Source organism: Dermacentor silvarum, chromosome 10 (assembly GCF_013339745.2).
Source record: "Dermacentor silvarum isolate Dsil-2018 chromosome 10, BIME_Dsil_1.4, whole genome shotgun sequence".
Lineage (NCBI taxonomy): Eukaryota > Metazoa > Arthropoda > Arachnida > Ixodida > Ixodidae > Dermacentor > Dermacentor silvarum.
In genome coordinates this window covers 156720026-156730806 of record NC_051163.1, presented here as the reverse complement: position 1 = coordinate 156730806, position 10781 = coordinate 156720026, and the positions used below count along the sequence as shown (strand labels likewise).

The following is a 10781-nucleotide window of genomic DNA, read 5'->3' as shown; positions in this document are numbered from 1 at the left end:
GGACATGCCTAGAGTGGTGACTTGGCGGCCGCTGCGGAGCTCCGTCTTGCGTTATACCCCCAGCACTTCCACCAAGATGTTACGGGGAGGCCAACACAACAGGAAAATGTATTTACAGTATATTTACAAGGCGATCAAGCGTCAACCATATGGCCGAGAGCGCGTGCCAGATCATCGTCTTCTTCATCGATGCTCCTCTAGATGAATCATACCGTGACAATATTGCTTGATTATGGGTATGATTTGCTGTTAAAATTGAGGCCACGTAATTTTACGGCGAGTAAAACTAAAGAATCACTTCAGTTGAAATCAAATCAAACCGAATGGCCGGAGGAAAACCTTCCAGCGTGCGAAAGAGGCCATATCGTACCACTGATATATAGTGCGTTTTACGTTATGTGGCGCAATATGCTAGACTACCAATTGAATTAGGTTTTATTTTCGATGTCTTTGTTAGTTTGGTAGCGGTGGGCGAACTGCGCTTCTGCATCGCCCACCGCTACCTAGTTCAGGTGTTGCAGAAGAGAGACTGAAATATATGAAATTCTTTGACTTTTGCACGTTATATTTGATACATATGATACGATTATGATACGTATCCGTATCATAATCGTATCATAATCATATCGTATCATATATTTGATACATATGATACGATTATGATACGTATCCGTATCATAATCCGCAGCGCCTGCTCCCTGGAAATTAAAAAACGTCTATTTCTGCACCGCTTATGAGTATTTGGATAAATATTTGTAGGACTAGACTAACCAGGATCGATTTAATGTTTGTTTAATAGTTATAAATTAACTATTAAACAAACATTAAATCGATCCTGGTTAGTCTAGTCCTACAAATATTTATCCAGATACTCATAAGCGGTGCAGAAATAGACCTTTTTTTAATTTCCAGGGAGCAGGCGCTGCGGATTATAAGAATATTGCCGTATGAATATCGTGAGGCATTTTATACGTTTAAGTGGAAAATTGTCGTATGAATATCGTTAGGCATTTTATACATTTAAGTGGTCATTAGGCATGTTATACATTTACTTCTTAATGCCGTCGCTGTTCTTTATAGGTGCTGATGAACTTCCTCAGTTGCACCACAAGTATAATGCAGGCGCAGCTATTCCTTGCTCGGTTTGTCATGAGTGTGTTAATTCAGACTTAAGCACTTTCTCCAGCGTACACTTTACATTGGCAAAGTACTAGCTCAAAAGTCTTTAAGTTGATTATCGTAAGCTACCATCACCACATCCTGCATTTCACCTAGCACTTAAAGCGAACGAAAAGATGAGAACTTTGGCGAGCACCATCAACTGCAGGCGATAGAGCCGCCTGCAGTTTTTGGTGACATCCAAGTAAATGACTACAAATAATGTCCCTATTGACAACACACTACTTAAGAAGTTGTGTAGAGTTAAAGGAAATCACACATACGTAGTTTTGACACGTAATACCCCAAGATTTAATTTTAATTTAAACAATGGAAAAACTACTAAGGGCTGAATTGGTACAACACGGATATTTAACCCGACGCGTTTGTTGCGCAACCAGAAAATGGTCATGCATACTTCAAAAAAAAAACATTTATTGGGACACCAATTATATGGGCACTCCAGGCGCATTCCTGCCATCGGCGTCGCCGTCACCGTGAGGATCCGTATCAAGTCCAAGGGCGATAAAATTGGCGCCGCGCCTCGTATGCTGTATGTGTGATTGAAAGTGTGGGAGGATGAGACGGCGATCATGGCTCAATCGCGAACGCAAGAGAGGAAAGCGGGAAGGAAGCATGCAGTCTTCCGTCGCGCGCAATGCGCCGGGGAAGTGGGGGGGGGGGGGGGCGTTCTACTGCGGGAGGCCTGGATAGCCGCGTGTTTGTCGAAAGCTATCTGCGACGGGGACATAGTGGAGTTTCAGCGGTCATCGAGTGAGATGTGTTTTGCTTGTGCGCGCCTGACATGCTTGTTCATTTACTCAGTATGCAATATGTTTGCAATACGTTTACAAGTTTATACAGCCCCACTTCGTATGGTTATCCACTACTTTGCCATTGCGCGAAACTGAGACTTTTTTTGTGCGCCCCTCAATCTGGTAGTAATTGCGTCTTTTCGTGCGTTGTGAAGGTCACAAAGGGCAACACCATAGTGAAGCAGGACGACGGTCCGTGCATTGCACGTTCTGTGCTTCTGTGACGTTGTTGAGCAAATGGGGGTGTACTCAATAGGAGCCAGCGGATGCCCAGAACCTGACTGAAGTTCCAGAGAAATCACTGATGTGTTGACGCTTTTAAAATGTTATCGAAATTTCATCCAACTGAGCCACAAGTAACTAGAACCCAGATAAGGAACTTCATTAATTTCGCACCTAAGGCAGAAAAATGCAGATAACTTAAATATGTTTGTGAAGGGTACGTTTGCTTTTAAAAACACTATTGTCATTCTTTGTTATCACTGCAGGCCCTAGCCAATGCGATAAAAAGTACAGTTGGCAAGGCCATTGCTATATCTTTCACTGCTGCACTGTGGAAAACTGGAGAGGAGGACAACAAACCAAAGAAGAAGTGTGATAAATGGAAAGATGGGATAAGTGGTTTGAAGGTAAGAGTTTTGCAATGACATTATAGCATAGAAATATTGCCGATCACAGACAGGTAGTCCGGATAGCATTGGCCGAGTAATAAAGAATGGCGGATCATGTTACCTGAATAAAACCAAGTAGATATTGTTGTTGATTGTAAGCTGTAAAGCCGCCAGCATTTTTTGGTGACACGTAAGTTACTACAAATGTCCTCATTGACAACACACTACTTAAGAAATTGTGTAGAGGTAAAGGAAATCGCACAAATCATTACACGCGATTACGCATGTTTAGTTTCCATAGGAAGAATGGCTATTATTCTAAGGTATTATTCAGTGTGATATTATAAAAAAACAGGTACATCCCTCAATCTATCAACTATAATTATGTACCCCAAAACAAACTGAAGCCAAGATATTGGTGCACAAAGAAAGCTATGACAGGCAGTTAAACGATAACAAGATAAGAAATTATTTTTAAAATACAATGAAGTATCAGCTATTGACGTTTAGTTCGCATTGAAAAGATATGCAATCACGACTAATTCTGCCGGATAATTAGGAGCGCAAATAGGCACACACGCAACCATGCACACACCCACACAAGCACACACTCAATACGAGCTCCACTTCCAGGTGTTTTATTGATCGTGTGTAAACCCACATTTATACAGTAAGTTAAGCGTGTCATCGAAGTGACTATCAGAAAGGCTGAATATGTTTGTCACAGCGTCGAATCCAAAAACTACATTTCCTCACGGAACAAGGTGTACAGATCGTTCACTGACACACTGCGGCTCGTTCTTTCTAATGAAAAAGACTTCTAGGGTCGCACGTGTGATTATTCTCGGGCCTTTACGCCTTCTGCATCCTCAAAGGCTCTTTGGCGTCTGGCGTTATGGCGTCTCCTCGCAAGGTACGAATCGCTGCTGAAGAAGCGAATCGTAGAGCTACATGTGCGGTTACAACCAGGCTTGATCGGCGCTCAAGACTGCTGTGCAAAGAGCATTACAAGCCACAGCTCGCCATTGACGCCGGGCGGAGAGTTCATTTCAACCTCGTCAAAACGAGGCGAAGAGACATTGCCGCGAAGACCCTGTTGTGCGGGGTGCCGAAATTGGAGCTGCTCTGGAGCCACTCCACCAGCTTAAGCTGTGATTGTGCTGCGTGTGCCGCGCAGGCCTGCGACTTTTTCTTCTTTGCATGCTGATGCCAAGAGTTCGAAGCGATACGTAGCGCAGCTCACCGAAGCTATGTGGAGGAGTATTTTGATCCCGCTATGTAAGGGATGCCAGAGAAGAAAAATGAACAAAGGTTCGTCATCATGCTCGAGGACGCAAGCATCCCCGAGGACGTCAAACAGCTGCTTCCGAGGGGGCCAAGAGCGTGGCTTAGAGAAAGAAAATTGCAGCACGCTTAAGCTTCGCCTTTAAAAGTGGAACGCGATAACTTATCGGGCCCCGTTCGGATCAAATTTTTCTTTATGAGTAGGCTTCACTGCAGGATACAACGTGGAAAAGCCACCTTACAAACAGTGGGCTTACACCGATCTCCCTAAAGTCGGCTTCACCTCGAAACAGAAATGCATTGCTGGGAAGGCGTTTTTTCAGGGGAAATATAAGTCGTCTTATACTAATATGTGAAGGCCTTAAGACAATTTTTTTATTTTATTAATTGTTTGCTATGGCACCGACGCGCGCACGTGTGGAAAACTCATTAGGCAGGCTAAGTCCCAATTTGACCTGCCGAGGATGCGAGCGCCATCTGGATATGTTTTTCTCAAGTACACTACCCGAGCGCGACGATGTTGGTATGGTAGAAATACTGTAAAATAAATTTCCTCGTAACAGAATTACGTGTTCTCGTACATTCAAATTACAATCCGACGCCACCATGTCTGTAGGTTGTGGTTAAGTACTACTATTCAATTTTTCTGGTGGATTTATGAATTTTTGCTCACTAACACCTTGCGCCAGGTGAAGGGCCTGCGTGTTCAGTGTGGTTGGGGATGATTTTCTCCACCACGGACGCCGACACCTATGCCGGCGCCGACAACGGATTTTCTGCGACACGGGGCTCTCAACGCCCTTGCGTTAAAATCTAACAAGACCGGACACTCCCATAGAGCCCAGTGGCCGAATTGACTGCAGCGCACGAAGCAGTCGGCATTAATACCACACTTCCTGTTAGGTTTTAGGCCTGGCGTTTTGAACTCTAGCTGGCACGCTTTACGCCGGCGGCAACGATCGGCGCAACATTTTCGTGCTTCTACTGACCAACCGCGCGCGGTCTTGGTGTGGAGTCGTGTTATTATTAGGGGCGAAGCTCCTTAAAGCGGCACCCGTTCGTCCCTCGTCGTAGTAGTAGTGTGTAACCAGTCTGAGAAAAAGCTGTGTCCGTAGCGCGGAATCGAACCAGGGACCCCTCGCTTCCGAGCGCGCGGCGTTAGCCCACTACGCCACGAAGCACACATAGACACAAGCACCACGATGCCAATAAATACCCAACATTAACGAAAGGCCGCGTTTCTAGCGCGTTTCTAACGCGTTTGTGCTAGCGCGTTACGGCCCGTGTAAGAAGCTGGTGTAAGACGCTGTGGCCTCTCCGCCTTACCTTCAACGCGTTTCGAACGCGCTGCCCAAGGCGGTGGCAAGTCAAGTTCAAGTCGAGGAGCGTTTATGAATACGGGGGGTATACTCTCTAAGCAGTCATGTGATGGCGTCGGCAAACGCGGTGCACGTTCCGGCATGTGTAAATGGCTGCGTAAGACGCTGTGGCCGCTCCCCCTTACTAGAGAGTACTGCACGTCTCTAACGCGTTTGTGCTAGCGTCCCCTTAAGCGGGAGATCCGATGATTCCCTCCGGAGCTTCGCCCACTCATCATTCACCCCGTGGATATGCTGCAATTTTTTTAGTAAAAATGGTTGCAAGCGCTCTATACAAGCCTCCATTGAATATGTGCCACGTATAATTTCATAAAGTAGAAACAAGGTGCCTTGTACAATGAGGAAACGTTTATTTTGCTCTATAGAAATGCTCGTTCCGGGTTGTGCATTGATCCGACACTGTGGCAGCAAGTAAGCAGCTGTAGTTCCTGCACGAAGCCCCACCAGACGGCATCAGCTGAAAAAAGTAAATTTAGCCAAAGTAATTTAGCCAAAAGTAAGCATTTGCCATTTGGGTTTTTAGACTTCATAAGAATACCGCGTGTAGAGGCGAAACGTGCGAAAGTGGTGAATGGGCGGCTTTAGAAACAAAAACAATTCGCTTTTGCACATATGGCGGCGAAAATAACACTCTAATTCTCTTCTAATTTCTTTCTTGCCTTTCTCGTCAATCTCCGCGGTCTTTGTTGTTTCTGTCTCGGCAAGAGCACCAAAAACGAACGGGAATGTACGAGAAATGTTATGTGATTATTGCTCCGTAGACTGTGCGAGAACTTGTTCAGTCTACGAGAAATCTTAGTCTACGCAGCAATAATCGCGTACGTTTCTCGTAAACATGTGCACGAGATCGTGTTCTTGTCAATAACGAGATTCTCGTACATCATGACCGAGTTTGTAGTAGCTGAGTGCATACAAGATGACGAGCTTCTATGACCTGCGAGAGTATGCACTCTGAAAGATTGGCACATCCTTTTCATATTTACTACAATAGTGCAAATACTATTTTTGTAAGCGTATTACATGCACGATCACTTGTACTGACCTTACTGCAGTGTTGTGCTGCTGTAGTGATTTGTTAACAAATCTACAGTAAAAAGTAATTTTGAGGTGAAAAAATGTCGGGTTAAGTTATGGCTTGTGCTTGTTAATAAAAAGGTATACATTACGCAAGGTTTTCTTGCACACCTTTTCAAGCTTACATTAATAGTAAAGTCCTCCGATTTTAAGCAAGAGCACGTCGTACACCTCACAAGCGTTGTTTGTTGCAACTTATAAAGGTACTTCGATAACCCGGTCTGTTGACAGAAGACCATTGGAATGTGTTGCTTGAATGAGAGCTTGCAGCGCACCTGAAACAGTCAAAAACCAACTTCCTTTTCACTCATGCAATAAGATAACACAGGCAAAAAGCAGTTATGTTCAGAGGTAAGAATGCTTCTGCATTCAGACGAGAGATACTGAACAAAATTTATTAAAAAGAAGTGGTTTCCTACAATGGTTATGACTCCTAAACAAACATGTATTACCGTGGTAGAATAACCGGTAACATTAGCAGGCCACTGAAAATGTTAGAGTGAACCACAAACACAATATTTAAGTTACAACAATTACTAGAATTGAAGCAAGAGAAGTAACAAGCATAAAATTTACTTTTCGAAAGCAGCACCATGTCGAGCAGACTACGTTACTTGGAAACTACTATTCTGCAAGCAAAAGAAAAACCATGGTGGCGTAGCGGTTTTGTCATTGTACTGCTAAGTCTAATTGCGCAGGATAGAATCCCAGGCACAACGGCCACATTTCAACGTCGGCAAAATGCTAAAAACACCCACTTAGGTGCATTCGGCACATGTTAAAGAACTCCAGGTGTGCAAAGTTATTCCAGAGTTCCCCACTACAGTTACTCATAATCACGTTGTGGTTTTGACAGATAAAACCCATAACGAAATTTATTTAAAGCAAAGAGTATTGTATAAGGTCAAATGCTTATATAGAATCGCCTGACAGCAGCTACATTTACCAAAATTTCATGCTTTCAATACAAGAAATTGTCACATGGTTTAAGCAAAAATCCACTTATGCCAAAATTATTGCCATGAATTTTATATAGCCCATTTTGCCTTACTTTCTTTTTAACCAAAATAATATTAGGAATTACAAAAATGCAGGAGGGATATCAAAAGGCACTGGTAAAAACATAAAACAGAATTCATCGCAAATCATGAAGAGAGGAAAAAAAATGATGTGTAATGATGCGAAATAGATTGATGTTTAACAGAAATGTTACACATCAATGAGTACCTTATGAGTGCACCTTATATGCAGTGCAGGTGCTCACTACAACTAAAAAAATTGGCACCACTCCTTAAAGTGCATGGCATTGTCTCAAACAACAGCACACGTTCCTTTTGCGATTGTTAGCCAATGAAATATTCGTCAAACTTCTTGAAATCACGAACTCCTGGACAGGATACTAATCACAAAGGGCGTACTTTCCTCAGTATTTGTCCACAAAATCACGAAAGACATTAAAACATTAGTGTGCACCCGTTGATGCATTCTGTTTCATAATGATGAATTTAGGGTGACTGACCAAAGCCAAGCCAAAAAAGCTCCGGTTCTTGAGCCAAGTTTCTGGGTTACACCATGACAGAGAAGCTCGTAGGTCTTTTCTCCTGTATCAGACAGAGCTGACTGCTGGCACGTTCCACGGTGCAGGTCACTCTCGTCAAGGTTGGGTGAAGTGCTAACGTTGTTCGCAAAGTTCAGTGCTTTGCGTAGAATAGTTTCAGGTTTAGGGTGCTTCTACGACGTCAACCTCAAGTTAACTTCGTGGTTTGAACAGGCTCTTTTGGTTTTAATACATTGAGCTTTCTTTCCACTGTCTGTAGAAGTCGTCCGTTAGTGTTACTGTGAAGTTTACATTTGGCTGCATGTCCCGGGAGACCCAAATAATCATCTGCTCTAGTTCAAACCTTGCGAAGAGTGCTCGAATTTCCAAGCCCTTAATTTTTGTCAGCCTTTTTGAACTCTTGCTGCCACTAATTTCTGCCCAGCTAGCCCAATTATCAGAGGCCCCACGCTGATGCGCAGATTCTTTCAAGTGCAGACTTTTCGGGATAAGATTCTTTGCTTCGTGAGTCGGTTTGCAGTCAAGGTGGCGCTTACAGATTACTATTCTGGATGCGAGCGAGACGAACCAGCAAGTATTGGTTACAATGTTTGGTTCATACGTTCTATAGAAAGTATTGTCAAGAGTTCATTCAGCAAGGTCGCATGATTATGAACTTGTGGTCAATGACCAAGTGGCTATCATCGTGTTAGCGACGGGAAAAGTTTTCCTCAAACCTGCAGGATACACACAAGACGTAACCAAGACATAACGGTTCGCTTCACCCACGTCTAGAATAGCCACCTATAAGTGCCAGCTCTTAAACCACACTGAACCTGAACCTTATCCTGAAATGTCTGCACTTGAAGACATTAGTAGCGTCAGCGTGGCGCCTTAAGAAAATGTTACGGGGAAAAGAAGTAAGAAATATATTTACACGGTATTTACAAAACTGGCAGCGGCTGACAAGACCATAGTAAGCACGCGAAGTCCCGAGCTTCGTCTTCTTCAAGTCCTCTCAAAAACCTCTTCTTCATCGCTCTGTCACATGACCCCCGGCGGCTGAAGCACGGACCCGGTGCTGGTTAGGAGGCGGTCGAATGATACGGCTTAAGACGCGCGGCGTGGACTACGTCGGAACGAGGCTGAGTCACGGTGGGGTCATGGTAGAAACTGAAGGGCTTGGAAGTGGATACCTTGTTCGCAAAGTGCCAAATACAGGGTCGTTGTTCATGACTGCCCGTATGAATAACTCCACACAAACTTCATGCCAGACGCTAAGGAAACACTAGGGAAGATTTTTTAGAGCATCAAATTTATCTTGAACTGCCTGCCCTGGCGTTTCCTTAGCGTCGGCATGAAGTACGGGAATGTACGAGAAATGTTGTACGTGATTATTGCTCCGTCGACTGTGCGAGAACTCGTTCAGTCTACGAGAAATCGTAGTTGCAAGAAAAGAAATTTGATGCTCTAAAAAATGCGCCCACTCAAACCACGGAAGCTTCTCTTTAACTTTACTTCCTACAGCTACACTGAACCTAAACACGCTGCTTTGGGCAAGAGAACACACATCAACGCTGGTTGGTGCCTTGCCTGACTTGATGAGTCATCTGCACCGTGAATCATGCCGTCAGTGCACTTCCTTCTGAAGATGAGGCGCACACCAGCACTGTCCGTGCGCTGTACAAATTGCAGAAGCAGATCCCACAAGCTTGTCTGATTAGCGAAGAACGTGTATGGGGCTTCAAAATCCACAAAACCAACGACCACAAACCAACAAACCAAGTTTATTCAAGTTGAAAAAAGTCGGCTCAGGTCGGCTATTCCTAGAATTCTTACTAGGCAGGGAACAAGCTTGTTTGGTGTGCAGGCGCGTAAATAATGAAGAGGCATGCGTCATTACCACTGAAAAAAGTATGTAGACTACAAAGATGTAGTTGTATAAGAAATACGGCTATCGTGCTGTAGACGCTACATCAGCAGAACAGGACAATGTACAAATGACCGGCTTTGTGACCATGACAACTTGACGCGCAGAGCATTTGGCAGTCACATGATAGTGCACTGCTCACTTGCACCACTTCATTTGAAAACTGAGACCTTGGAAATATATAAGAACCATGGGGCTGGAGAGATTTGCGAGGCTCTAAGCATCTGCACAAGCTGAATGCACACGTGCCCCATAAAAATTACAATATATTCCTACCCAATTCGACCTTTAAAGTAACACTGGCGAGCTCAGTACCACATATAGAACAGATCATGGATCAAGTAAGAATTCCCTTATAATACACGCAAATATCACCAACACTAATACTAACATATGGGCATTTTGTAGACAAAAACACCAAGCGCAAGAGCTGAAGCTTGGGCAAGTTCGTAACAGCATGTTTTGATGGTGTCCAGAGCGCACACATGCCAAAAGACTGAGCAACAGACAGCGAAAAAACTGTCCTATTTCGCACTCTGTGTCCCTTGAATTGCGTGCGCTGTGGATGCAAACATCTGTCTGTCCTTTATCTCTTTAGTAAGTATGCACTGTGAATAGCATGGGAAAGAACCTAGAAACCTGATAATGCTCCAATAGATAAAAGAAAAGGGAAGATGCCCTTCGATGCAGCACATCTTTCAGCAACGTAATTTTAACATCCTAAGCCTGCCACTGTGATGAAAAAAGCTTACTCAAGATCATGCCTAAAACAAAAGTTTGCTTTTGCAGAAATATAGTTATTTCGGAAAACTGGTGGTTATGCAGTATTGTGAAGAGAGAGAGAGAGAGAAAAGTCATAAGGGAAAGGCAGGGAGGTTGACCAGGCTGAGCCCGGTAGGCTACCCTGCACTGGGGAAGGGGGAGAAGGGATTGAAAGAGAAGGAAGAGAGAAGTTCAGTTCACAGTTTGCACATTTACAGTCAAGTGTTCATC

The 10781-nt window shown here is 44.0% G+C and overlaps 1 protein-coding gene across 1 annotated transcript in view; it reads left to right on the top strand.

Annotated features, from left to right (window-relative positions):
- Nucleotides 1-2502: 2502 nt before the first annotated feature.
- LOC125940934 (uncharacterized) overlaps nucleotides 2503-10781 on the top strand; it is a 41869-nt gene continuing 33590 nt past the window's right edge. Inside the window, exon 1 of the mRNA XM_049657681.1 lies at nucleotides 2503-2602. The gene's annotated coding sequence lies outside the window, so the exon portion shown is untranslated. The remainder of the gene's footprint in view (nucleotides 2603-10781) is intronic.